Below are 25,331 nucleotides of genomic sequence, written 5' to 3' on the forward strand. Positions count from 1 at the left end.
TTCCCTCCCAGAGAGGCTCACAGACAATCTCAGGCACGTGATGCATGGAGGAAGACAGGAAGTCAGATCCTGGAAGTGATTGGCAGACACCTCCTCTGGTGTCAGCCCACCTTAGAGACCAGGGGTGGGGTGCAGGGGAGGGGCTCAGAGAGACCCCAGAGTTCAAATCCAGCCTTGTGAAAGGGCCTTGATGTCTCTGATCTCGGTGCCCTCAGATGTAGAACAGTACCTGTGCTTCCTCCCTCCTGGGGCTCTGTGGGGCATCAGGCTGCCAGGTGCACGGTGCTTTCAGTCCAGGGCTGGGCACACAGGGAGGGCTTCTAGATATGACTCAGGATGACAGCTGGGGTGACAAGGTTCTGTCCCCTTGGTGGCACTGATCACTCTCTGCCCTGGTTCTGAGGTGGAAGACAGCCTTCCTGGGGGCTTCTTCCTCACTTGGGGGCTGCCATCACTCACGGTGCATGCCCCATGCGTGTGTGTCGGGTGCCCAGGTGTATGAGCTGGGATGTGTGAGCTCACAGGTGCACAGCTGTGGGGGCTGGCGGGCTCTCGCACCCTCCGAGCCTCTCCTAGATCAGAGAAGCGTGCAGCTCTGAGTGTGGAGCAACTGCTGAAGGCACCTGCACTCCTCCCTGTGGGTCCTTCATAAACCAGGAGTCTCACTGTTTGGGGACAGGATTTTGTAAAGGCAAAATCGGTCATCCAGAGTTTCTTAAAATACTTCTTCTTAAAGGTTTGTTTTATTTATTTGAAAGGCAGAATGAGAGAGAGATTGATTCAATCCACTGGTTTACTCCCCAAATGGCTGCAACAGCCAAAGCTGGGCCAGGCTGAAGCCAGGAGCCAGGAGCTTCTTCCAGGTCTTCCACCTGGGTGCAGGGGTCCAAGGTCTTGGACCATATTCTACTGCTTTTCCAGGCACATAAGCAGGGAGCTGGATTGGAAGTGGAACAGCTGGGACTTGATCTGGTGCCCAAATGGGATACTGGCATCACAGGCAGCGGGTTAACCCGTTGTGTCACAGCAAGAGATTCTAAAAATTAAAAACAAATCAGTGCCGTGAAAAAAAAATGTTTTACTGAAATCACTGCTGTGTTTTAAAAATTGTGTGTTCTTATATTTTGTATTTTCCTAGTATAAAATCCAAGTTATGTTTTAATTTTTTAGTGGTATTTTCACTTTGACGCTACATTGAATGTTAATGCTAATTGTATTTTTTTTCTTTTAGGAATGACACGAATTTATTGCTCAAAATTGAAAATAGTCATCTATCTTTTAAACAAATTTAAATTGAGGACTTCTATGTGAACAAAAGCATTTTAAATACCTAGAAATAGGTTCTGTTAATAATGCACTAGATATTATTGCTCAATTTTACTGCACATTACATTTTTGGTTGAGGCTTATTTGATCAGCTATCATGCAGAAAAATAAATTATCAATATGAATTTAAGAAAAGTAGTAAGATGTTTGTTTTCCAAACATTAGATGAGAATTGATACAGTTCACAGCTTAAGGTTCAGGAAATTTTATTCAGCTACTGTATAAAAATCATGATTAAAATCACACATGCACACTAACAGCTATTAAATGTAGTCAAATATCTCTGTTGGTACATTTAAAATAAGAACAGGTATCAACTACTTTTTCTACTTATTTGACAGGTAGAGTTAGACAGTGAGAGAGAGAGAAATGTCTTCCTTCCATTGGTTCACCCACAAAATGGCCACTACGGCCAGCACTGCACCAATCCGAAGTCAGGAGCCAGGTGCTTCCTCTTGGTATCCCATGCGGGTGCAGGTGCCCAATCACTTGGGCCATCCTCCACTGCCCTCCTGGGCCACAGCAGAGAGCTGGACTGGAAGAGGAGCAACCAGGACTAGAACCCGGTGGCCATATGGGATGCCAGCACCGCAGGCAGAGGATTAACCAAGTGAGCCACAGCACCGGCCCAATCAACTACTTTTTTTTAATTGATATCAACTGTCACTCTCTTTGGCCGCCTGAAAAGGCAGTCTTCACATAATTCCTAAAAACATTAAATAATAGAAATCTTAAGTATAGATGTATATTTGGTTATGTCAATAATATTCACATAATTAGCACATAATCAACATTTTATCATTTTAAATATGGAAAAACTAGGGAGAATTTGGGTTTAATATACCCTGTAAACCAGTTTCTAAATAAAGCTAGAAAACATCTTTGCTATGCTTCTTTTTTTTTTTTTTTTTTTTTTTTTTTTTTTTTTTTTTGACAGGCAGAGTGGACAGTGAGAGAGAGAGACAGAGAGAAAGGTCTTCCTTTGCTGTTGGTTCACCCTCCAATGGCCGCCACGGCCGGCGTGCTGCAGCTGCCGCGCTGTAGCCGGCACACCACACTGATCCAAAGGCAGGAGCCAGGTGCTTCTCCTGGTCTCCCATGGGGTGCAGGGCCTAAGCACTTGGGCCATCCTCCACTGCACTCCCAGGCCACAGCAGAGAGCTAGCCTGGAAGAGGGGCAACCGGGACAGAATCCAGCACCCCGACCGGGACTAGAACCCAGGGTGCTGGTGCCACAAGGCGGAGGATTAGCCTATTGAACCACGGTGCTGGCCTTGCTATGCTTCTTAAATTCCTTCAGTCAAGCATCATGGTAATTGTTTGATGGTCTGTAAACATTCTCACTCATCTACACTGTTTCCTGAGGTGACCCAGGAGCTCACTGTTATGCTATTGTTATGCTAGTGGCCTCACAATTTAATATCCTTACAAATATGCATTGGGAATAATCAAAATTTAAAAAAACTAATGTAGGCCAATGTGTAATTCAGCATACTTTCTCTATTACAAAACAATGTTTAGGATATTTTTTGGGTATCAAAGCCAAATTTATCCATTTTCAGAAGAAAAAACTTGTAGTCCTAGGCCATAAAAAATTTCAGCATTAATTCACTTAAGACTAAGGAAATGAAAATAAATGTGTCTTACTTGCATGTACCTTCTGGAATAATGCCTAAAATCTATGTAGGTCATTCCATTTTACAGAATGTTAAAAGGCAGTACAGTAACTGGCCCATGGTAGGTCTGACAAGAAACAGATGACTAGTCAATGAGAAGTGCATGTTTCTTAGTATCTTTTCCATGAGAAAAATGAGGTGATTTAATATTTACATTTGTTGGAGAGGACTGTGGTTGCTATTACCAAAATAGCTGAATTGAATGAAGAAATTTATTAATACTTCTAAAAAAATTCACTGCTCCAACTGTGGTACTTCAATGTTAATTGGTTATACTTAAAAAGAAAATACTGCAAGGTACTTATATAAGATACAACCTGACTTAGCAGATTAATTTATAAAAATATATTCTTCCATTATCTCATGGCTTAAAAAATCAAGAAAAGCATTATATCTTAAAAAGAGAATTCATGCAATGATTTTTAAGCACTATATTTGGTATACCATTACCACCTTAATCACAATTCCATCCATCCCTATATCAAAAGGCAGCACTGGTAACCTTGATTGTGTCATATACACTAACATTTTAAAAAGGGCCAATCTTGGTTAAATATTTCCACACATTATCTACACCCACTATTCTTATCCTTTCTTCTCCAGAGGAGAGCATCCTGGACCCAGGCCCTCATCTGGTGTTTGCCTGTAGTTCATTCTTGGGAAAGAATGATCAAAATGACTGAATTACAGTTAATGTTTTGATTCAAGAATATGGCAGTGAAGAAGCCATTGTTTTTGAAAATTAGACTTAATAGTATTTTTCATGCTAAATTCCAAAAGCTTAATAATTTGTTATCTAGAGGAAAAAACCATCATCTTTTTCATATTATTTAAAAAGAAAACAAGAAAGGTCAACTTTATGCCCCATGAAAATAAAAATAAACTCACATGAACTTATTAATGATGCTTACTGAAGACAATAAAAGTGACTTCAAAATTCCAAAAACCATTTTTAACATATACTGAAATACAGAGGTAGAAAGTGTATTTATTATATTTCCCTGTTAAGTCTAATAATATAATTCTCTATCACTTACAAATATAATTTGCTTTATATGTCAAACTATCCTACAGTTCCATATGGATTATCTACTTTTATTTACCAATTCTGCATTTTACAGTATCTACAATTATATTTTGATTCTGGACAACCACTTGCAAATTATTCCTAACTCCACCATGAATAGGTTGCAAATGGTATGTTGATGAAATGTTTTCAGCAGCTTTCTAGGTCTCAAAGCAAGAGGCCAATCAATAGATTATTGGTAAATCCACACTACTTAAATTACAGTGATGCCTTTTTATGTGGCTGAATCATACAAGATGACAAGAGAGCTATGCTGTATTAGGCATTACTCCGTTATCACAGCAGTGTTTCTTATGTAGCAATACACATATACCACTGGATAGCCCTGAGATGATTTTAGAGGGGGTGCGAGCTGGATGAACAATGTTTCATAGTTACATGTTTTAATGTGAAATGTGATTGCTCAATAAAAAAAAAAAGCTAGGGCTAAAAAGGTGAAAAGATTTTAAAAATAATAAGTAAACAATGGCATAGGATATACACATATATATGAGATCAGGAAGGTGTAGCACATTGAGGAAGCATTGTCTTCAGGAATGATTTGACTCTGACTGCCTGTATTAACGAGCCACATGGTGAAGGGTTTTCCTCTTCTGTAAATTCTGAGTTGCTTATTTGAGACTGCAAATCTGAAAGCACTGAGTACATTGAACTTACTTTAAAAGGGCTTCCCACAATGGTGAGGAAGTTCGGAAGCATATGAGGGTCATGCCATTCCTACAGGAGAAAGAGGACTACAAAGGCACATTACATATGTTGGTGGTGTTGCAGCATTCAAATAAAAGTAATCTAAATATTACCATTGGCAAGTAATGAATCTCATAATAGTCTTTCATAAAAAAGAAGGTAATCTTGTGCATTAGGTGCTCTTGATTCTGGAACCGCCTGCACATAAGTGTCACTAACATGGACCCACTGGCCCACTGATTCATTGTCAGGTTCTTTCTCACCAGGCCCAGTCTTCTTTCCAGTGAGATATTCTGATAACTTCCTGGAGGGTGTTCTTGCTTTCACATAAGCCGAGTAGTGCCCTCCTCTCGTGGAGCCACTGAGACTACAGAGAACTTCATCACCCACACTTACATCCTTACAAGTAGCAGAACAGAATGGTGCTAAATCAAGCATAAGTGGAAAACCTACATGTCTGTTGACTTTACAAAGACTCAAGCCAGCCTGGTGGAATCTTTTCAGATGGAGAATTGGGATAGGAGGAACGGCAGAAAGAGCAATTGCTTCCTGGCATTAGCATGAACCCCTCTGCTTTCTTCTCCGCAGAACTGATTTCCTTTGGATACTCCTGCTTCTTCTCAGTACAGTTCTCACACAGAAGCTTGTTGTTCCCCATAAGTAATTCCACAGACGTAAACTGGTAGCGACAGGACTGAACTGAACAGTCTTTGGAAGTAGTGATGTAGCTCTGAGAGAGGGTCTGAAAAGCATGCTGGGGACTGCGAGGCCTCATATGCTCCTCCCCTGCAAAACCTAACTTATTTGGAATTCTAAGTGGCTGCTTTTCTCTGTCAAAATCTCCATCTCCAATTTCAGGGCTGCTCAAAGTTCAGAAATGGCGTTAGCCACTCCCTCTTCACTATGGTCGGTCTCCTTAGCGGATGGCAGTGTCCCCTCTGTGTGTGCGCAGGGTCTGCCGCGGGACCTGCACTGCCCCGCCTGCTTAGAAGTGCTTTCGACTCGGAGGCCTCACTGTGGGCCTCAACACTGCTCTCAGAACCGCTGGCTTCTTTTCCGCTGCCGTCGCTGGGGCTTTCGCTGGGACCCATTGCGCCGGCAGACACTGAAGGAGAGCCATCCATGCCCAAGTCCGCATTTTCCTGGTACGTGAAAATGGTTTTTCTCCTGCGGGTGAGAGTTTTCTTTGACGTTTTCTGTCATGAATTTGCTGATTCTTATCTTTAGAAGGACAGTGTTTCTTGGCAGGTCTGGGTTGGTGAGTATTTCCGTGGTAACCGTGCCACTGTACTGATCATGATCTCTTCCTGTGAACTTCTGTGTTGACTCAGTCTTCCCACAGCACAGGCTTTGAGACCCTTTCTTCTATTATAGGAAGGGAAATACCAATGAAAGGATCTTCCGTGGTGGAGATAGTTGCACATTCTTCCACATTACTGTGCTAGTCAGTTCACCAATAAAGATCCGATCTAGGAAGTTCATTTTCACACCTTTTCCATCTGCTTTGACCTTTTCCTAGTTGCATCAGCAGCAGCTTTAGTAGTTGGGTTGTTAAATGCCTTTAGAACACTAGCTTGTATTCTCTTCGTTTCTTCTGTCCTCACTACATCCCGCAGGTAATGGAGAAGCTCCTGACTGTCCTGAGGTTGGAAATCTTTAAATCGAGGTGCCTTCTGGCAAAGCTGATTGAAAAGAACTTCTGGAGAAAGTGGTCCTTTTTCAGTCTCCCTCATGCTGTGCAGAAACAGGAACAAGGCTGAGGTCAGTGGGCCAGGGCTTGGAAGTTCCACCACCAGTGGGTCCAGCTGAGAGTCTGAGGAAGGAAAAATCTTGAATTTTGTACCTTTTCTTTCATCTCATTCATAAGTTCAGTCAGGATATAAGTCTGTGACAAGTTCTGAATGACCGCATTAAAAAAGCAAGTATTTCCTAAATTCTTAATTCCTTTTACAGATGGTCCACTGCTACCTTTTCTTCCTTTCTTTATTTCACTCGCTTCACATTTTTCTTCACAAAGTTTCATGAGCCTAGAAACTGCACTTGTTTGTGTTTTAGAAACATGTTTCTGAAGAGAATCAATGGATGATGATTGCGAATCAAAGGATGATGTCCAGTTATATCCATTTTGTTCCAACTGATTTCATTTTTTTTACTGCTGTGTAGTATTCCATGGTGTATATACCCCATAATTTATCTGGTCTTCAGTTGATGGGCATTTGGATTGATTAGATATCTTAGCTGTTGTGATTTGAGCTGCAATAAACATGGAGTACAGATAACTCTTGCATGTGCAAATTTCATTTCCACTGGGCAAAATCCCAGGAGTGGAGTGGCTGGGTTATATGGTAGTTCTATATTCAGATTTCTGAAGTATCTCCAACTGTCTTCCACAGTGGCTGTACCAGTTTACATTCCCACCAACAGTGAGTTGGGGTACCTTTTTATGCACATTCTTGCCAGGATTTATTGTTTGTTGATTTCTATATGAAAGACATTCAAATGGGGTGAGGTGAAACTTCAATGTGGTTTTAATTTGTATTTCCATGATAGGTAGTGGTCCTGAGGATTTTTTCAGGTGTCTGTTGGCCATTTGGATTTCCTGTTTTGAAAAATAAAATAACTGTTTAAGTCCTTTGCCTATCTCTTAACTGGGTTGTTTCTTTTATTGTTGCTTAGGTTCTTCAGTTCTTTGTATATTCTGGTTATTAATCCTTTATCAGTGGCATAGTTTGCAAATAATTTCTCCCATTCTTTGGTGGCCTCTTCACTTTGCTGAGTGATTCCTTTGCAGTGCAGAAGCTAATAATCCCACTAGCCAATTTTGGCTTTGATTCTCTGGGCATCTGGGGTCTTTTCCAAGAACTCTTTGTCTATGCCAGTTGAAGAGACTATCCTTGCTCCAGGGATTGATTTTAGCTCCTTTGTCAAAGATAAATTGGTTGTAGATACATGGATATATTTCTGGAATTTCTATTCTGTTTCATTGGTCTGTCCATCTGTTTTCCCGCCAGTACCTGGATGTTTTGATGATACATGTCCTGCAGTAAATCTTGAAATCTGGCATTGTGATGCATCTGACTTTGTTTTTGTTGTGTAAGATTGTTTTAGCTATTCACATCTCTTGTGTTTCCATATGGATTTCAGTGTCATTTTCTCTATGTCTGAGAAGAATGTCCTTGGTAGTTTTATTGGTATAACATTAAATCTGTAAATTGCTTTTGGCAGTATGGTCATTTTGATGATATTGATTCTTCCATTCCATGAACAGGGACAAATCTTGCATGTATTGTGTCGTCTTCTATTCTTTTTTAATCATTTGTAATCCCCATGATAGAGAGCTTTGAAATCCCTCTTTTAAATTATCTATTGTGATAATCATATGGTTTTTGCTTTTCAGTTTGTGAATATGATGTATCACATTGATTTGCAAATAGTGAACCTTTTCTGCATTCCTGTGATAAATCCCACTTTATCTGGGAGAATGATCTTTCTGATGTGTTGTTGGATTCAATTGACCAGTATTTTGTTGGGGATTTTTATATCAATGTTTCTCTGTTGTATTTTTTTCAGGTTTAATAATTAAGGTGATGCTGGATTCATAGAAGGAGTTTAGAAGGATTCCCTCTCTCTGAATTGTTTTGAATAGATTGAGAAGAACTAGAGTTAGTTCTTCCTTAAATGTCTGGTAGAATTCAGCAATGAAGCCATCCAGTCCTGTGCTTTTCTTTGCTGGGAGGGTCGTTATTCTTGATTAAATTTCTATCTTGGTTATTGGTCAGTTTGGGTTTTCTGTGTCTTCATGGCTCAATTTAGGTAAATTGCATGAGTCCAAAAATCTAACCATTTCTTCTAGGTTTCCCAATTTGTTGGCATACTGCTCTTTGTGGTAATTTCTGATGATTCTTTTTTATTTCTGGGGTATCTGTCATTATATTTCCTTTTTCATCTCTACTTTTATTTCTTGGTCTTCTTCCTCTTTTTGCTTACTTAAGCCAATGTTGTGTCAATTTTTTTTTTCAAAAAACCTGCTGTTCATTTTGCTGATCATTTGTATTCTTTTTTGTTCAATTTCGTTTATTTCTTTTCTAGTTTTACGTATTTCTTTTCTCCTACTAGTTTTGGGTTTGGTTAGTTGTTTTTCATCTAGGTCCTTGAGATGCATGGATAGCTCAACTATTTGGTGCCTTTCCAATTTCTTCATGTAGCTACCAGTTGCTATAAACTTTCCTCTTAACACTTCTTTTGCTGTATCCCATAAGTTTTGATGTATTGTATTGTCATCTTCACTCATTCCAGAAATTTTTTTATTTCTTCAATGACCCACTGTTCATTTAGGAGCATATTGTTCAGTCTCCATGTGTTTGCATATGTTCTAGAGATTCTTGAGTTGTTGATTTCCAGGTTAATTTCATTGTGGTTATAGAAGAAGCATAGTATGATTTCAGTCTTTTGAATTGCTGAGACTCGCTTTGCAGCCTAGTATGTGGTCTATCCTAGATCAGTACACATTGTATGCATGAATTAAAATTTCACTCTGTAGGCCATACATGTGTATAATTAATGTTATGAAATAAACTCCAAACAGTATCTTACTTGGTGTATAAGTTTAAGGAGTGTTAAAACATTTACATTAGTTTCACGTCTAATATTATTGTCTTTGGAAGTAGTTTATTAAGACTAACATAATCTGGAAATAACAGAATTGGTGTTTTATTATGCTAAGTGGAGCGATTAGGAGGTAGTACTTTGGCCAGCGCCATGGCTCAATAGGCTAATTCTCCACCTGCAGCACCGGTACTCTGGGTTCTAGTCCTGGTTGGGCACCAGTTCTGTTCTGGTTGCTCCTCTTCCAGTCCAGTTCTCTGTTGTGGCCCGGGAGGCAGTGGAGGATGGCCCAGATCCTTGGGCCCTGCATCCACATGGGAGACCAGGAGGAAACACCTGGCTCCTGGCTTTAGATTGCCGCAGCACACTGGCCGTAGCGGCCATTTGGGGGGTGAACAAATGGAAGGAAGACCTTAAAAAAAAAAGGAGGTAGTACTTTACCTTAAGTTGATGCTAAATACATCTTTTAAATTGTTTCACATAATAAAAATGAAGTATTTCTTTAAGTGTATTTGGAATTAATTTGAATTAGGCAATATCAAATAAGAAATATGGAATTAAATGTTAATTTAGGTGCAAAAATTTCTTAAATATGTGTAATTCTTTCATACTGAATATTGCCCATTGAATTGTAAGACCCCTTGTCTTTAGGGTCTCAAGTATTTTTGAACCAAATTGAGCAAAATATGTGCAACCTTGTCTTGTTTGTTTGTCTTCACTTTCTTCTGTGAAGCCCAAAGTCAGGAGCCTCTCTGCCCAGCCATAATATTTCAAGTGAGTATTCCATGCCTGTCATATTTTTGGAGCTCTATAACCATAAGCACAGTCTAATATAAACACATTTTTATTAATCCCTAAATTATTATTTACAGTAACTCCTCATCCACCATTAACCCCAGACTGCCTTTAACCTAAACTCTGTCTCCAGAGTTGGCCATTTCTTTTTTTTGGATATGTTACAATGTGTGGGGGTTGGCTTCTGATTCTTCTCTTCTGTAAAAAAATATTTTGTAACTACTTCCCAGGAATTATATCCTACAGAAAACAAGAAATAACAAGAAATACTATACATTAATATGCACATCTATGTAAGGACACATGTAATGTATTATATATAACAATGAGATAATATATGTAATATAAATAGCCTACATTGGTTGAAATATTTCATACATATATTAAAGGTATACCTCAGAACTTTAAGGACATTGTTAATGATGCTATATCATAAATTTGGAAAATAGTTTAATAGCCAATAAATAAATTAATAAATTATAAAAAAATATAGAATAATGTGGTATGCATCCATTTTCAAAATGAGGATAGATCTATATTATACTGATTATTAGACCATTTCAGTATATTTAAAGCCTTTGGTTTGATGACACAACTTAGTAAATTTAGTTAATAATATTTGAGATATCTTTTGATGTGCAAAGAAAAGCCCCATGCTACTCTGGCTTTCTGATCTGTTTCTAAAAAATGACTAATCATGAGATTTTTGGATTTTCCTCCCAATGCATTAATGCTCAAATGATAAACACTCAAATTAGTTGACTATTGTTGAGGGATTGCATACAATGTTACATACTCTCTAAACATTTCTGAATGATGGATAAAACCTATTAAAACATATCAAAGGATCTTTGATCTAAGCATAGCACTGGCAAACCTTTTCATAAAGAGTCATAAAGTAAATACTTTATGGTTTATGAACCATAATATCTCTGTTGTTGCCTAAAATATGTATAGACTGTAAGTAAACAGGTGTGATTGTATTCCAACAAAATACAAAGATAGAAAGGAGCTGGATTTGGCCCAAAAGGACTGCTAATGCAGTGACTCTTCCTGCTCAGAACACCGTGCATGCGTGTCACTACCCATTTTAGAGACAGCAATGTGTGCCACACCACGTTTCTCAAGAGGGAGCTCAAATAAAGCTTCAAAGCTTTACATATATAATAAGATTACTTTCTACATTTCCTTTTTTAAAACAATTAAAAATTTAATATGATTAAGATCTTTTATCTTTGACTAGGAAAGAATTAGATGATGTGTACCAAGCCTTTGAGATTTTTCAATCTTTGTGTGGTATTAGAAGTCTAAACAAAATGACAACTAGTACACTTAATACATATTTGGGAATTGTCAAGAGGTCCTTTTATTCTCTAACTTTAGGAATGTATCCTTCAGTGCCTTGGTCTGCCTTTTAGTGCTACATATTCATTTCACAGTTTATTTTATTTTATTTATTAATTTTTGACAGGCAGAGTTAGACAGTGAGAGAGAGAGAGACAGAGATAAAGGTCTTCCCTCCATTAGGTCACCACCCAAGTGGCCGCTACGGCCAGCGCACTGGGCCGATCTGAAGCCAGGAGCCAGGTGCTTCTCCTGGTCTCCCATGTGGGTGCAGGGCCCAAGCACTTGGGCCATCCTCCACTGCCTTCCTGGCCCACACCAGAGAGCTGGACTGGAAGAGGAGCAACCAGGACAGAATCCGGCACCCCAAGCAGGTTTAGAACCCGAGGTGCTGGTGCCACAGGTGGAGGATTAGCCTAGTGAGCCACAGTGCCGGCCCATTTCACAGTTTAAAAACTGTGAAGTGTTGCAAATATAATTCATAATTATTATTTAAGGATTAGAAAACACAGATAAAGGATGATTAGATCATGTATGATTGTCACTCAGTACTTTTTTTCCGAATCAGTAACAACAACTTTAATTTGCTCGGGTGTGGGTGGTCAGTCCTCCCTCAGGGTGGGCCGGCAGCTGGCCCTGGATGCAGCACGCCGGTGCCACCCTCACATGGCAGCTGCCAGAATCCGTGCAGCTCCCAGGTAGGAGCTCTTGGGGTGCTGGGCAGGTTTGGTTTCTGACCAAGGGCAGCGAGTTGCGGTGTGTGCAGCCCCTCGGCGCTCTCTGTACCTGTGCTGCCTCCTCCTTGGCCCTGCTGGGCCTCTGCCCCCTGAGTCGGGCAGGAGCTTCCCAGAGCCCTGGGCCTGGGTGAGCCGCGGCCATCCTAGAACAGGTTGTTGGGCTCACAGCCTTCCATCTCCAGCAGCTCTGGCCAGCCCTCATATTTGTGTCTGGGTTGTTCTTCAGGTATTCCTCAAAGGGGCTTTTGCTCTTGAGTTCTCGGCCCCCAGGAACACCCAGCTATCGCAGAAGCCCAGCTGTGTGGCATAGGAGCTGCCGAGGTCAGAGAGGAGCTTCCTGATGTCGTCATTCATCTTGGTCCCTGGGTCATCGTAGGAGGCCACCAGCACCAATGTGCCCATTGGAACTTCTTTAAGGAATCGCACTGGAGTCTTTGTGTCTCCAGTACATGTCGAAGGAGTTGTGTCTCGGCACCAGTCCCATGGTCCCGTTCACCAGAGTAATGTTCAGGCCTCTGCCCACGTTGTTTTTCACTGGACTCATGATAATGTGGTTTTCAAAGCACATGGAGGGGCCCACGGCATTGGCAGCCCGCTGGAGATCAAAACGCAAAGCTGGCCGGGCAGGGCTTGCTGAGGCCACACTTGGTCTTCGCCACCTGGTTCTCCTTGGTGGCCAAGCCCATCCAGCACGGCAGATGGGATGCCTGCATGTTTGAAGCTGATGTAGCTGCGCACAAAGAACAACGTGGTGACCAGGACAAAAGTGAACGCCTGGAGGCGTGCAGACCTGAGACTCATCCTGTGCAGCCGAGGAGCAGCTTCGGGTCAGGATGGGTCTTCCTGAAATTGGATCACGTGGGCTGCCCGCGGCGGGCCCACAGGCGGCCGCGGTGGCATCAAGGGCGCTCTGGGGAGCCCCGTGGCCGCCGCCGCCGCGAAGCAGGAGAGTTTCGGCTGCGTCGTGGCCAACCGCTTCCATCTGCCGCTGGACGACGAGTCGGACCCCTTCGACATCCTGCTCAAGGCCGAGCGCCAGTGCCAGCAGCAGCTGCAGCACAAGAGGCGCGACGAGGGGGCTGCGGCGGCCGTGGCTGGAGCCGGTGGCCGTGGGGGCCAGAGCCCAGCCGCGGCCTTGGCCACAGACCTGGCGCGAGGAGGGAGTCCCAGAAGGAGCGCAAGAGCCTCCTGGCCCCGCGCTCAGCAGCCCGACAGCCCCGGCGGCGGCCCGCCAGCCACTTGCCCAGAAACGAACTCCCAGAAGAGGGGAGCAGCAAGGACGGACTGACAGCCAGCGCAGGGGTGACGCTTGATGGAGCAGAGCGGAGACCCTACAGGGAATCCCGCCCCTATGAGACCGAGAGGCAGGTGGACTGCACAGCTGAGACGTTTACAGATGAAAACCAGTGGACAGCTTTGATCGTGAGAGGCCTCTTCCAGGGCGTGGAGGCCCGAGAGGGGGCATGCGAGGCAGAGGCAGGGGCAGTCCCCGAAACAGAGCCTTTGATGCTGTCGACCAGAGGGAAGACAAGATTTTGAAAGATATGGCGGGAATGATAAAACAGCAGTCAGAACTGAAGACAACATGGGCTATGGAGTGCGCACTTGGGCGTCAGGGAAAGACACCCGTGACATGGAGCCGACCGCAGTGATGGAGGAGTCCCAGGACTCTGGAGCAGGAAACCCCAAGCAAAGTCCCTGAGTCAGAGGTAGAAGAAGAAACTCAAGTTCAAGAGGTGACCTTAGATGAGTGGAAGAATCTTCAAGAACAGACCAGACCAAAGTCCGAGTTGAACACCCGGAAGCCAGAATCAACTGTCCCTTCCAAAGCAGTGGCAATTCACAAGTCAAAATACAGAGATGCTGTGGTAAAGGATGACAAAGAGGACGACTCCCATGTTTTCCAGAAAGCTGCAAATGACATCACGTCCCAGCTGCAGATGAATTTTGGTAACCTCGCTTGTCCCGGGAGTGGAGCCAGAGGCGGCCCAGGGGAGGCAGGAGAAGTATTCGAAGGGCAGAGAACTGTGGGCCCAGAGCTGAAGTGGTGACAGGAGACGTGGCTCTCAACCCCCACGACCCCAGGACTTCCATTCCTGGCCTGAGGAGACTCGCCTTGCGGTCTCTGAGGACAATAGATGTCGTTTTTCTGGAGCCTGGATTCCTTGCACTTTGTTTGGTCTGTTGTGGGAGGCGGCACTGTCCTGGGGAGGGGAGGGCTGGCCGTGTTTGCCGAAGGCTCTCTGGGTGGAGTTGAGGTGTGCAGACTGGAGGGACTCGCATAGGAAGCAGCCTGTCAGGCCGGGGGCGAGCTGTGGGGACCCCCAGCTGTGCCCCGCAGTGCAGAGGGCCACGGAGAACTTGACCAACTCATTTCAAGCGGTCACAGCCTAGTTTTCAAAGACCAACAAACTGGAACCCAAGTGTACTCACTGCTGACTTGTGACTGTTACACTCTGCCGGGGCTCCTGAGTTCTGGTTGCCATCTAGACAGCGGTTTGAAAATGCTGTTGTGCAGCCACTGGTCACCACTCTGTGACAGAAAAGTGGAAAAAATGGTGATTTTAATGGTGAGTTAAACTACCTCATGGTGCATGCGTGTGTGTGTATGTGTGACACACTTAGTGCTTATGTGCACTGTGAGAGTACTGCCTTTCCTCGCTGTCATAAATATCGTTTCCCTTTACTCTTTAACTCATTCCAGTAATTTCCAATCCCAGGATCCCGTCAAAGCTTGTTCTCTCCAAGTTAATACTTATTTTTACAAAATTAGAGGTCATTTATTCAGTGTCATTTTATGTAACCTGTCAGTAGTATTGTTCTGAACAGAAAACCCTCCTCCAAAATAGCTTCCTCATTTGTTTTTCAAAATATCTTTCTGTCGGCCTGTGCTGTGGCTCAATAGGGTAATCCTCCGCCTGTGGTGCCAGCACCCCAGGTTCTAGTCCCAGTCGGGGTGCCGGATTCTTTCCCGGTTGCTCCTCTTCCAGTCCAGCTCTCTGCTGTGGCCCAGGAGTGCAGTGAAGGATGGCCCAAGTGCTTGGGCCCTGCACCCGCATGGGAGACCAGGAGAAGCACCTGGCTCCTGGCTTTGGATCGGCCCAGTGAACCAGCCGCAGTGGCCACTGGGGGGTGAACCAATGACCTTTCTCTCTGTCTCTCTCTCTCACTGTCCACTCTGCCTGTCAAAAACAAACAAACAAACAAAAAATCTTTCTGTCTAGGGAGTGATTTTATTTCACTTGTCAAATATTAGTTGGTTGCCAATATGTGAGTTCATGTCTGGGGTTTCTATTCTGTCTCATTGGTCAACATGTGTATTTTTGTTCCAGTACCAGGTTGTTTTAATTATAACAGCCCTCTAGTATGTCTTGAAATCTGGTATTGTGATGCCTCAAGCTTCATTTTTATTTAAGATTGCTGTAAGTATTTGGGGTCTTCTATTTTTCCATATGAATTTTAGGATCTTTTTTTTTTCTATAATTGTGAAGAATATCTTTGGTGTCTTGATTGGGATTGCTTTGGATTTATCGATTACTTGGGGTTGTATGGACATTTTGATGATATTAATTTTTCCAATCTATGAACATGGGATAACTTTCTATTTTGTGTCTTTTATTTCTTTCTCTTTTTAAAAATGATTGTAATAATTTATTTGGGAGGTAGATTTACAGTGAGAGGGAGAGACAGAGAAGTGTCTTCCATCCACTGGTTCACTCCTCAATTGGCCACAAAGGCTGGAGCTATGCCAATCCAAAGCCAGAAGCCAGGGGCCTCTTCCAGGTCTCCCACATGGGTGCAGGGACCTAAGGACTTGGGCCATCTTCCATTTCTTTCTTTCCCTGCCCATAGCAGACAGCTGAATTGGAAGAGGAGCAGCTGGGACTTGAACCATCATCCATTTGGGATGCCAGTGCCTCAGGCCAGGGCATTAAACTGCTGTGCCACAATGCTGGCTCCTCTAATAGTCTTTTATTAGAGTCTTTCAGTTTGTTTATATAAAGGATCATATCAACTGCAAACAGGGATAATTGTGCTTCTTTTTTTTCCAATTTGTATCATTTTGATTTGTTTTTCTTACCTAATTTATCTGGCTAAAGCTTCCAGAAGTATACTGAAAATAATGGTGAAAATGGTTGTCATTGGCTCCAGATTTAGTGGAAATCTTCCCAGCTTATCCCCATTCAATATGATGCTGCCTGTGGTTTAGTCATATATTGCTTTGATTGTGTCATGGTATGTTTCTTCTCTATGCAATTTTTAAAGTGTTTTTTTCATGAAAAGATGTGGTATTTCATCAAATGTTTCTCTGCATCTATTGAGATAATCATATGGCTTTATCTTTCATTTTGTTGATTTTAAATAACACATTTATTGATTTGTGTATGTTGAACCACCCCTGCATCCCTCAAATCAATTCCACTTTGGATAGATGATCTTGTTGATGTATTGCTGGACTCTATTTGATACTATTTTATTGAGAATTTTTGCATCTTGTCCACTAGGGATATTAGTGTGTAGTTCTTTTTTATTGCATCTTTGTGCTTTTGTAATTAAGGAAATGCTGGTCTCAAAGAACAAGTTTGGATTGATTCTATCCTTTTCAATTGTTTTGAATAATATAAGAATGGGGATCAGTTCTTCCTTTAAAGTTTGGTAGAATTCAGTCTCTTCAGGGCTGGCACTGTGGCATAGAAGGTTAAGCTTCTACTTGCAGTTTCTGCATCCCATATAGGTGCTGGTTCAAGCCCCAGCTGTGCCACTTCCAATCCACCTTTGTGCTAATTCCCCTTGGGCCCTTACACCCATGTGAAAGACTCAGGAGGACCTCAGCAATGCTGGCTTTGGTTTGTCCCAGCCCCGGCCATTGCAGAGAAACCATTTGGGGAGAGAACCAGTAGATTGATTCTCTCTCTCTTTTCTCTCTCTCTCTCTGTCTCTCTCTTCCCCCTAATTTCCCTGTCTTTTTCTCTCTGTATCTCTGCCTTTTAAATAAATAAATAATATTTTAAAACTGAATCCAGTCTCTTCTACAATAGTATTTGGAAAGTTGGATTTCACATGCTGAAGTTTGAAACCAGTTTGCTCCAACTCACAATGGATCAAGCATCTAAACCTAATACCCAAAACCATCACAATTACTAGAGAAGAACATAGAGGAAAGTCTACAATATATTGGCCTAGGCAAAGAATTCTTGGGTAAGATCCCAGAAACATGGGTAATAAAACAAACACAAATAGACAAATGTGATTACATCAAGCAAGAAGTTGCTGTGCAAAAAATGAAATAATTAACAAAGTGAAGAGGTAATCAACAAAATGGGAAAAATATTTTCAAAATATACATCCAATAAAGGATTAACATCCAGAATATATAATAAGCTCAAGAAATTTAGTAACAAAACACACTCCAGTCAAAAAATGGACAAATGGCATGAACAAGAATTTTTCTAAGGATGAAATAAAAATGGCCAACAGATGACAAAAAATTCAGAATCACTAGTCATCAGGAAAATGCAAATAAAAATCACAATGAGGTGTCACCTCTTCCCAGTAGAATGGCTATCATCCAAAAATCGAAAATGACAAATATTGGCCTTAATCATAAATATTCTGAAATAAACATAAAACTGTCACTCATTTATCTAGTTTTCTATTGCCTTTCTAGTGTATTCATCATAGTCCGTTTTTTCTCATTCCCCTCTTTTTAAACATAGAATTGTTCTAGAGGGCAATCTTTGATATTCTTTCTAATGATTTTTACTACCTTGTATGTACTAATGATTTCCAAATTTGTATCTCTAGCCCAGGAACCCTCCTTCATTTCAGATTAGTATATCATACTGCCTACTTGAGATCTCTCTTTGGATACCAGTTGTGTAATTAAATCTTAACAAGTCCAAAATGTTACTAATGTTATTCTTTCTCATACCTGTCCCTTATATAGTCTTCCTACTTAAAACCCTTAAAAGTAAAAATCTACTTTTAAAAAAAGTACTTTTTAAAATTAGTTTTAAAAGTAAAATCTACTGTACATGTTACAACCTGTCTTCTGGCCAGAATCCCTGGATTCGAATTGAGAATCTGCTAAGGGTGGGCTGTCTGAGTTTAGGCAAATCACTTGGCCTTCTTGTACTTAGTTACTTCCTTTACAAGATGCCTAATTTTACCTAACTCACAGAACTGTGAGGATTGACAATGGTTTAACACAGGAGCAATGCTTAATACAACAGTTTGTAATTGTGTATTATGTACTGAAAAATCTATTATCATCAATACTAAGGGTTTCTCTCCTAGTGACACCTTCCTATATAGATTTTAGTGACACAGAATCTTGAAAATAGCAATGACAATCAAACCTGGCTTATTTATTCCTACATATAATAAAAGTAATACTGTCTTTTCTCTTTTGCTTTGTTAGAAAGTTTGACATAAAGTTATCTATTATTAGTAGTGTTATTTTCCTTGTTCCTACATGTTGCTCTTATAGTTAACCCCACTTGGAGAGTGTTACTGTACATTAAATCACTTAGTGGAGTACTTAAGAGGTAGTGCTTTATCTTAAATTGATGCTAAGTACATCTTTTAAATTGTTTCACCCACAAAAAATGAAGTATTTCTTAAGTGCATATGAATTACAATATATGGAATTCCTGGACCTGCTGTTCCAGCTGGAGCTGAGCCACACCAGCAAGGCCAACACCCTCTTTTGTAGCAACTCTCTGGCCTCCAACTCCATGGAGTCAGGTGGGGGCTGCGACAGGACGCAGGCGCAGGGGACCCTGCGGGAGTGGAGTGACCCTCTGGACCATGACCTGGAGGCTCAGCTCCTCTCCCAGCACCTGCGGGGCATGGAGCCTGCACCACGGGAGAAGTGTCGGGAGCTGTCTGCAATATCAAATAAGAAATATGGAATTAAATGTTAATTTTGGTGTAAAAATTTCCTAAATGATAGTTCTTTCATACTAAACATTGTCCATTGAACAGTAAGGGCCCCTTTGTTTATGGTCTTAAATATTTTTGAACCAAAATGAGCAGAGTATGTGAAACCTTGTCATATTTGTTTGTCTTTAGTTTCTTCTGTGAATCCCAAAGTCAGGAGTCTCTCTGCCCAGCCATAATGTTTCAAGTGAGTATTCCATGCTTTGTCATATTTTTGGAGTTCAGTGATCATAAGCACAGTCTAACATGAATGCATGTTCATTAATCACCAAATTCTTCATATTATTTACAATAACTCCTCATCCACCAGTATCCCCAGACAGGCATTAATCTAAACTCTATCTCCAGAGATCCGCCATTCTTTTGGATATGCTACAATGTGTGGAGTTTGCTTCTGATTTCCTCTTTCTTAAAATATTTTGACATTCATTATTTTTGTGGTCTTTCATTTCTTAATTGATTTGTATTGCCAAATAGTATGCCATTATAAAAGATATACTGCACACTGGCTTTCTTACACATTAGTGTTTGGGTTGCTTTCATATTTGGCTTTCATGAATATTGCTGCAGTGAGCCTTTATTGGTGTGTGGATTTTGTATCTTTTAGTGGCATACCTGGGAGATAAACTACTGAGGCAATAAACAGTCCCATGTAGAACAAGCTGAGAAACTGCCGAATTGCTGTCCATAGTGGCTGCACTGGAAGTTTATGAGGGTTCCATGCTCTTCATGTTCCTGGCAACATTTGTCTTTGGCTGAATCAGTCATTTTACTGTATAGGAATTGATATATTTCCCAAGATTTGATTGCATTTCCAATGACTAATTATAATCACATTTTTTGCTGTATTAAAATTAAAATGTCTTACTGAAATCACTGCTTTGTTTTAAAAATTGTGTGTTCTTATATTTTTCTTTTCTAGTATAAAATGCAATTTTTTAAATTTCTTAGTAATATTTTCACTTTGACGCTACATTGAATGCTAATGCTAATTATATTTTCATGATGTTCATTGCTACTCTACAGAAATATGATTGATGCTTATGTATTTATTTTATATTCTGAACATCACTGAGTTTTACTTAGGGATTTTAGTGAATACCTCAGAATGTCTTTTGCTTGCAAATATGTCTTAGATGTTACAAGTCACGTTTGCTCTTTTGTATGCAATCTGGAGTTTTTTTCTTTTGTGTGTGTGATTTCTTTAGCACAATGTTCCATTACACTGTTGAATAGAAATGTTAAAATATCTATACCTTGGCCAGTGCGGCGGCTCAATAGGCTAATCCTCTGCCTTGCGGCGCCAGCACACCAGGTTCTAGTCCCGGTCGGGGCACTGGATTCTGTCCTGGTTGCCCCTCTTCCAGGCCAGCTCTCTGCTATGGCCAGGGAGTGCAGTGGAGGATGGCCCAAGTGCTTGGGCCCTGAACCCCATGGGAGACCAGGATAAGCACCTGACTCCTGCCTTTGGATCAGTGTGGTGCACCAGCCACAGCGCGCTGGCAGTGGCGGCCATTGGAGGGTGAACCAACAGCAAAGGAAGAGCTTTCTCTCTGTCTCTCTCTCTCACTGTCCACTCTGCCTGTCAAAAAAAAATCTATGCCTTATTCATATTGTATAGGAATTTAGTATAGATTTTCCATAGGTTCTTGAATGTTTTCCATTTTACATTCCCACAAACAATTTTATATATATTTCCTTTCCTCCACATCTGCTTCAGTACTTGTTAATTTTTTTATTCTTCTGTAATAGCCACTTTTACATATGTGAAGTCATAACTGTTATGGTCTTGATTAGCAATGCTGAGACCCCATGAAGTAAAACAGAGGATGGGAGTGTTAGTATATGATCTTCCTAAAGTAAATAGAATTAAAGTTATTTTAAAATATTTTTAAATATTTCTTTCATTATTTGAAAGGCAGTTACACGGAGAGGACAGAGAGACAGATCTTCCATCCACTGGTTCACTCCCCAAGTAGCTCAATGGCTGAGGCATGGCCAGGCCAATGCCAGGAGCCAGAAGTCAATCTGGGTCTCTCATGTTGGTTTCAGTGGCTCAAGTACTTGGGCCATCTTCCACTGCTTTCCCATGCCATGAACAGGGAGATTGACTGGAAGTGGAGCAGCCAGAACTGAAACCAGTGCCCATATGGGATTCTGGCTCTTCAGGAAGCTATTGAATTCCCTGTGCCACAATACTTGCCCCTGAAGTTTTCTTAGCTAGTGTATACATATCAGAACCCTTCTGTGATTAATTTAATTTAAACTATGTTTTGAAATTTTGAGATTGAAATATTAATTTCATATATAGATTATTATGCATAAATAGCCCTCTAAAATTTAAAGATTTTATACAATTTAAATATACTTAATATTTAAATTATACTTTAAAACATATTGTACATTAATAACACTGAACAATTATATGTGGTGGCTAGAAAAGTAATGATATCTTTATCTTTTGATAATAAAATAAAATATAACAAGAATGTTTTCTGAGGCTTAAAAATACTGTAAAAATGGACATTTTAGAAATTGAATACACTCATCAATCTTAACCTACTGCTTATTGTAGGCTTAAATGTCTGCATTGATAATTCTAACAGAACTAGATTTAGGAATAAGGTTTTTAATCATTGCTAATGGATAGAAACAAATGAACAGATTACATGAAAGATTTGAGTATAAAAAGTTATATTTAAGTTATATTCAGAATGTATTGGCAATTGTATTAACATATAGTTTATACATCAGAATATTTACTTCATGCAAAATGGTCTCACTATGAAATCCAAGCTCTTAAGGAATCAATCTCAATGCATAAGTCTTTTTATTGATATTGGAAGAAGAAATGGTAAATTTCTGACAGAAGCCTGTATTTATTTTCATTCACTTTGGTAGAATAATACATCGATATATAATTAATATTTCAGATATAACAAATATGAAATATAAATATAATAAGAATGTAACTTTCAGTTAAATGTGTTAAATAAGTGCATTTCTTTAAACTTATAGGGATTAGTGTTAGGACATTTAAAAAAGCATATTGTGATGGAGCAGAGTGATCAGGAAAGGGATAAATAGCTGTCAAGATATGTCAACAGTTTTGGAAAATGGGAAAGTGGTTTCCCAGTGATACTAAGAAAAGCAAGGCTAGTCTATGGCCATACCACACTGAACATGCCCGATCTCATCTGATCTCGGAAGAAAAGCAAGGCTAAACCAGATTTCTCAAAATAGTTTAGAATTTGTGATCCCCAAGTTGTGAAGGGTACTATGTACTATGAGTATTTGGATTTGAGGATTATAAGTTCTTGATCCTTTCCATATCCCTATTCAACCAAAAGATTGCTCCATCTTCATCCCAACAGAAGGCCAATGATTTGCTCTTTGGGGAGGTAGACAAAAAAACTTCAGTGAGGACCACAATACTCACAAATGAAGCACCGTTTTCAAGATTTCTCTCTAGAGAATCTGTTCAGTAGACAATATGACCTGCCCTGACTGACACTTGGGCATCCTCAAACAAAAGATCTCAGGTTCTGCATAATCCCTTACAGTGGACTGCTCTTTTGACAACTTTGCTTAGTATTTATAATCAGGTTTTTTGTTCACTTATATCTGGATACAGAATTTCCATCTTTCTGCCTGTTAAAGTGAAATTTTGAACATTCCTGTTATTTACTGCAAATAATCAACTAGGTACCTCACTGAAAACTGCTATTGAGATCCAGAGGTATTCTTTTTTATAACTTGTTTCCTAGTATTTGTCAGCATTTTAGAGTTTATGGTTATCCAGCTATAATGAGCTCAGTTTTAGGTAGTATCACATAGATGTCATAGATGTTTAATTTTTTACTTTCTGATTAATCATACTTAATTCATGGAATTAAGCATTATCTGAAATGCTTTGAAAATAGCACCAAATATTTCTTATTCAAGATTATATTTCCTAATAGTGTGTTTGTAAATATTTATAATACTTTACTTTTCTTTTTTTCCTGTATATCTTCCTCTTTGTTATATTTACAGAAAAGTTAGGATTAGACAATAGTGTCTAACTGAGCCCTAGTGAATTTAAGGGATTGTCTTAAAGTTATCTGCAGAAATAAGACTAGAGTGTATATACACTTATATGGCTTCAGTTTCACCAAAATACTACATTCTGATTAAAACCCACAGTTCTTGTGTTTCATCTCCAACTTAGTGGATTTTTTTAAATCAGTGTATTATTTTTTTACCTAAGGAACCCATGTTCAATATGGTGAAATCACAGAAAAAAATGAAAATCACAGTTTACATCTGTATTTCTCTTAATTTGTGAGAAAAATACATGGGCTTTATTTGTTTCAACCTGGAAAACTCTAGTATTTCAGCAAGATTCACACTGCATTTTCTTACTATTTCTGTAGGTCCTTAATGGAACCAGTACTCCTGCACATTTGAGACTAAATTAATATACTCATATATTTTAAAAGGTTTATTTAATTACCTGACAGGAAGAATGACAAAGAAAGCAGGGCAAGAGACAGAGAAAGAGATCTTTCATCTGCTGTTTCATTCTTCAAATAACCACTGTGGCAAGGGCTGGGCCATTCCAAATCCAGGAGCCAGGTACTCCATCCAGGTCTCCCATGTGAGTGGCAGTGGCCCAAGCATTTGGACCACCCTTTGCCTCTTTTCCATGTGCATCTTCAAGGAGCTCATTCAGAAGCAGAACAGCCAGGACATGAATATGTGGTACTGCAAGCATTGGCTTAATCTGCTCCATGACATTGCTAGCCCTACTAATAAATTTCTAGTAAACAAAAAATTACCTAAATGCATATGGATTGCTTACCAGATGGAATAGGCTTTTTGTCCTCTAGATAATCTTTAGCTGCCTTTATATTGTCATCTATGAATAGTAACAACCATATATACATACTCATACAGCTGTGGTTTGTAACAGGTGAAAATATTCTATTATCATCTAGAAGAAAAGATTATGGTATTCTAATTTATATCATTTGGTGGTATAAAGGTAGTTCAGCAATAAATCTCAAATGTTTTTGTTATACCTGAAACATCCAATTCCCACCAATTAAGAACACCAGGAGCTGAGGCTGATGCAAGCGCAAGAGTTTTATTTCAAACTTGAGTTTGAGGCTGGCACCGCGGCTCACTAGGCTAATCCTCCGCCTTGTGGCACCGGCACACTGGGTTCTAGTCCCGGTTGGGGCGCTGGATTCTGTCCCAGTTGCCCCTCTTCCAGGCCAGCTCTCTGCTGTGGCCTGAGAGTGCAGTGGAGGATGGCCCAAGTGCTTGGGCCCTGCACCCCATGGGAGACCATGGCTCCTGCCATCGGATCAGCGTGGTGCACCGGCTGTAGCGTGCCGACCGTGGCGGCCATTGGAGGGTGAACCAATGGCAGGGGAGGACCTTTCTCTCTGTCTCTCACTGTCAATTCTGCCTGTCAAAACAAACAAACAAACAAACAAACAAAAAAACACTTGAGTTTGGACCAATGTCCGCACCAGATGTAGCTGGTTTGGATCGGTGGCCTCTACAGTAAGGTTGTTAGGGTTTTTATAGGGTTTTTGGAGATACTCTATACATTATATGGGTGCTGGTTCATGTCCCAGCTGCACCTCTTCTGATCCAACTCTCTGCTATAGCAAAGTAATGGAAGAAGGCCCGAGTGCTTGGGCCCCTGCCCCCATGTGGTAGACCCAGAAGAAGCTCCTGGCTCCTGGCTTCGTATCAGCCCAGCTCCAGCCATTGTGGCCATTTGGGGAGTGAACCAGCAGATTGAAGACCTTTTTCTCTGTCTCTCCCTCTCTCTGACTGTAACTCTGCCTCTCAAATAAATAAAATATTTAAATATATATAGACATAAATTGTTTTAAAGAGAGTGGCAAGTGATTTTGTTCTGTTTTCAGTGATACTAAATTCATGACTGTCAGTGGCACTAGTATCTTTGAAGACTGACTACTGCAAAAGAAAGTGGAACAAAGTAGGAAAATTCAAGTGAAATGAAGAACATGGTAAGTCTTGAGAGACTAAATAACACTTTTAAATTTTTCATGTTCATATTTGTTAAGCACTTTTAACACGCAAGACACTCGTCAGTCTCTGGTGATAAAATAA

The 25,331-nt window shown here is 40.6% G+C and overlaps 1 non-coding gene and 3 pseudogenes across 2 annotated transcripts in view; 1 reads left to right on the forward strand and 3 right to left on the reverse strand.

The window, feature by feature from the left end:
• Positions 1-25,331, reverse strand: part of LOC100347036 (uncharacterized) — an 876,288-nt gene that overhangs the window by 643,672 nt on the left and 207,285 nt on the right. The window lies entirely within an intron of this gene.
• Positions 1,238-9,536, reverse strand: LOC127490120 (ubiquitin carboxyl-terminal hydrolase 45 pseudogene; annotated as a pseudogene).
• LOC127490121 (protein FAM3D pseudogene) lies at positions 10,682-13,200 on the reverse strand (annotated as a pseudogene).
• LOC138847907 (intracellular hyaluronan-binding protein 4 pseudogene) lies at positions 13,108-25,197 on the forward strand (annotated as a pseudogene). Its single transcript, XR_016224124.1, has 3 exons — positions 13,108-14,827; positions 19,332-19,386; positions 25,124-25,197. The product of XR_016224124.1 is annotated as an intracellular hyaluronan-binding protein 4 pseudogene (transcript).

Source organism: Oryctolagus cuniculus, chromosome 17, assembly GCF_051225735.1.
Source record: "Oryctolagus cuniculus isolate XC-2025 breed Fujian yellow rabbit chromosome 17, ASM5122573v1, whole genome shotgun sequence".
Taxonomy (NCBI): Eukaryota; Metazoa; Chordata; class Mammalia; order Lagomorpha; family Leporidae; genus Oryctolagus; species Oryctolagus cuniculus.